Source organism: Microtus oregoni, unplaced genomic scaffold (assembly GCF_018167655.1).
Source record: "Microtus oregoni isolate MIOR12 unplaced genomic scaffold, Mior012 000080F_ref0000499, whole genome shotgun sequence".
Classification (NCBI taxonomy): Eukaryota; Metazoa; Chordata; class Mammalia; order Rodentia; family Cricetidae; genus Microtus; species Microtus oregoni.
Genome location: NW_024544538.1, coordinates 960,728 through 965,045, shown reverse-complemented (window position 1 = coordinate 965,045; position 4,318 = coordinate 960,728). Strand labels below are relative to the sequence as shown.

At 40.6% G+C, this 4,318-nt stretch overlaps 1 non-coding gene across 1 annotated transcript; it reads right to left on the bottom strand.

The window, feature by feature from the left end:
- Positions 1–420: 420 nt before the first annotated feature.
- On the bottom strand, positions 421–527 carry LOC121441711. The gene has a single exon (XR_005973491.1). It is a non-coding gene; the product is annotated as a U6 spliceosomal RNA (small nuclear RNA).
- Between the last annotated feature and the right edge of the window lie 3,791 nt (positions 528–4,318).

Genomic DNA, 4,318 nt, shown 5'->3' with positions numbered 1-4,318 from the left:
TCCCACTTTCTCTTCTATCAGGTTTAATGTGGTCAGATTTATATTGAGGTATTTAATCCATTTGGACTTGAATTTTGTGCATGGTGATATATATGGATCTATTTTCATTCTTCTGCAGGTTGACATCCAGTTATGTCAGGACCATTTGTTGAAGATGCTTTCTTTCTTCCATTGTATAATTTTAGCTCATTTGTCTAAAATCGGGTGTTTATAGGTTTGTAGGTTAATATCTGGGTCTTCAATTCTATTCCATTGGTTAACATCTCTGTTTTTATGCCAATACCAAGCTGTTTTCATTACTTTAACTCTGCAATTGAGTTTGAAGTCAGGCATGGTAATGCCTCTGGAAGTACCTTTATTGTGTAGTATTGTTTTGGCTATCCTTGATTTTTTGTTTTTCCATATAAAGCTAATTACTATAAAAATATGGAGTGCTTCACGAATTTGCGTGTCATCCTTGCACAGGGGCCATGCTAATTTTCTCTGTATCATTCCAATTTTAGTATACGTGCTGCTGAAGCGAGCACTGATAACCACTTTTAAATGAAAATTGAATTTCCTCAAAGGCAATCTCACTGAGGGAAACAAAGTACTCTTAAGAGCAGGCCACATACCCAGCATTAAAGGCCAAGAGAAAAGTAACTCAATGTCATCTTTGAAGTAAGTAGCTATTTACAGTACTGTGTACACTAATCTTTATTTACTATGAATCTAAGATGAAAGTAATAATCAAATCAGAGAAAGACTAGTAGTTACTATTTACTGATAACAAATAGAATATCTGGTGAAAGTAAACAGGGCAATAATAAGTAAAAGGTGGAGATGAAGGGCGGGGCATGGTGATGCACACCTTTAATCGCAGCACTTGGGAGGCAGACACAGGCTGATCTCTGTGAATTTGAGGCCAGCCTGGTCTAAAGAGCAAGTTCCAGGACAGCTAGAGCTGTTACAAATGGAAACCCTGTCTTGAAAAAAAAAAAAGACAGATGTTAGTGATGTGGGATTTCCCTTTGTATGCTGTGATTACCATTGATTAATAAATTGGACCTATATCAGGGCAGAATAGAGATAGGCAGGGAAAACTAAACTGAATGCTAGAAGGAAGAAGGTAAGTTTAAAGAACCCATGTAGCCCCAAAAGAGACAGTCTCTGGAACTTTACTCAGTAAGGCTCAGCCTTGTTGCAATGCACAGATTAATGGAGATAGGTTAATTTAAGATATAAATTAGTCAGAAATATGTTTAAGCTATTGGTCAAACAATATTGCAAATAATATGATTTCTGTGTGATTATTTCAGGGCTGAGCAGTAGGGAATAAACAAGCAACCCCCTACAACACATGAGAAGCTTTAGTGTTAAGAATATAATGACAGGAGAGAGAGAAAAAGAAATTCCACAAGATAAGATAACCTAAAATGGTCCCACCAGACAGAAAGTTGAGACATAGAGACCTTATGAAGAAGAATGTAAAAACAAAAAAAAATGATGGGGAGAGAGAGAGAGAGAGAGAGAGAGAGAGAGAGAGAGAGAGAGAGAGAGAGAGAGAGAGAGAGAGAGAGAGAGAATAGAAATAGAACACACAGAACTGGATTGATAATTGTGTATTAAATAAAGTATGAAGAATAAAGAAAATGTTAACAGTATTAATCTGGATAGAGTTATTGGGTCTGATTCGTTTTTTCTGTTTTAACATTTTATTTATTATTTATTTATTTATTTAAAATCTCCACCTCCTCCCATTCTCCCATTTCCCTCCCACTCCCGCCACTTCCCCTTCCCCTCCCTCTCCAGACATAAGAGATGTCAGGGTGCACTGCCTTGTGGGATGTCCAAGCCGCCCCCCTCCATCCAAGTCTAGGAAGGTGTACATCCAGACTAAGCTCCCAAAAAGCCAGTACATGGAGAAAATCAAAATCCAGTGTCATTATCATTGGCTTCTCAGTCCGTCCTCACTGTCAACCACATTCAGAAAGTCCGGATTGATCATATGCTCATTCAGACCCAGTCCAGCTGGCCTTGGTAAGCTCCCATTAGATCAGTCCCACCGTCTCCATGGGTGGACTCACCCCTCCCGGTCCTGACTCCCTTGCTCCTCTTCTCCCTCCTTCTGCTCTTCATCTGGTCTACTGGGCATTTTATCTCTGAATTGTCAAAAAGGTGGCTCCTTAAGCTGTATTGCCTACTTTATATTAAATAACGTTAGCCTATGCAGATTTTTGATAAAATAGATACAAAAGATGATGTACAAGTCAGGGGTTATAAGTTTACATTATGTGGTGTCTTGGAGTACAACTTAAGAAAACAAACTATCAACTGATATAAAACTTCAAAGTAGCTTTAGATCAGAGAGGTACCTTGCTAATGGGTTTTAAGATAAACTATTCACAGAAATAATACAATCTCATTTACAATGACACATAGCCAGTTGTCTGATTTGTTAAGCCAAGGCAAATAGTGTGAAGCAACTTAATTATGGTTTCAGGTCTGGCTGATAACCAAGGACAGTGATTAACTCTCTGTACAAATTCTTACCTCTGTTTTATTATCCCTTGGTCAGATACAATGGAGAAAGATTTTCTAACTAGCCATGGCTGCAAAATATAAACTATAGCCCCAAGAAAGAGTTACAAGTCTCGCTTTTATGGCAACAGTTACATGCAGGACAAAAAAAATATATTTTAAGATTTATAATGCTTTTAATGTTACTGTGCCTTAGAGATTGCTGAGTAAGCTTATCTGAATGTGTACCTCCACCCTTTGCTCTGCAGGTCTTGCTTGGAGGGTCCTCTCAGGCCAGCTCACCACTGCACTCTCTGTAATTACAATCACTGTCTTGAGTCCAAGCAATTCAGGATTTATGACCACTAACTGCAAAATGTTTAAAGGACTTTTACGACCACTAGCCACAAAATATTTAAAATGTTTATACAATTCAAGCAATGGTGGTGCATGCCTTTAATCACAGCATTCAGGAGCCAGAGGCAGGTGGATCTCTGTAAGTTTGAGGACAGTCTGATCTACAAGAGCTAGTTCCAGGGTAGCTAGAGCTATTACACAGAAAAACCCCATCTCAAAAAAAAAAAAAAAAAACAGGAAAAATGTTTATACAATTAGAAGTTTAGGATATGGAACACAATTTCCTTATTTCTTTTTGTCCCTTTAATAATTTGGTTTTAGGCATTGGGGTGAGTTTCTGGCCCACGGCGCCAGCCTGGGACGGGGAGCTCGGGGGTTTCTTGGCCCCCTGTCCTGCTTGGGCTCTCTGCAGGGCCTCTACTCCCCGGGTGCTGCCTCTTTCTTCCTGGCCCACCCAGCTTCCGTCCAGAGCCCTCCCCACTTCGCCCCCACTGCCCTCTTTTGGCGCGTGGCATCTCCCAGCCCAGCCTATCTGGGCGCTGGGTCCAAGTATCCGGGGCTCCCGGGCGGGCAGCAGTTCCTTTGTTTCTGTGGCCTGCCTGCACCAAGCGGGGTAGGCGCTTTGTCTGCTAGCTGCCCAACCAGCACGGAGGCCTGATCTTTCGGCGCCAGGAGACCCAGCATTGGGAGAGCCAACATTGGGGAGAGACAGCGTTTGGTAGGCAAGGAGACCTAATCCGGTAAAAGAAGATCCATAGGGAGCATTTGGAAGAAGAGATGGGCCGACGTCAAGGCAAGAATTCGCCCAACAAGCTGAAAAGCAACATGAAGCTACCAGAAACAAGCGACCTCACAACGGGAGGACAAGAACCCCTTAATCAAGAGGAAGGAGAAAAGATTGACTTCATGAAAGTGATTGACACCCTTAAACAGCATGTAAAAAACGCCCTTATAGAAATGGATGAGAAATATAACAGAAAGTTTGAAGAATTGAATAAATCAGTGAATGATACCCTAGAAAACCAAGGAAAAACAATCAAACAGATAATGGAAACAGTTCAAGACCTGAAAACTGAAATGGAGGCAAAGAAGAAAACACAAACAGAGGGCCGTCTGGACATGGAAAATCTAGGTAAACGAATAGAGACTACAGAAACAAGCATAACCAGCAGAATACAAGAGATAGAAGAAAGACTCTCGGATTCTGAAGATACCATAGAGAAAATAAACACACTGATCAAAGAAAACAGCAAGTCCAACAAACTCTCATCACAAAACATTCAGGAAATATGGGACACAATAAAAAGACCAAACCTAAGAATAATAGGAGTAGAAGAAGGAGAAGAAGGGCAGCTCAATGGTCCAGAAAATCTATTTAATAAAATTATAGAAGAAAACTTTCCCAACCTAAGGAAAGATTTTCCTATGAAGGTGCAAGAAGCATACAGAACACCGAATAGGC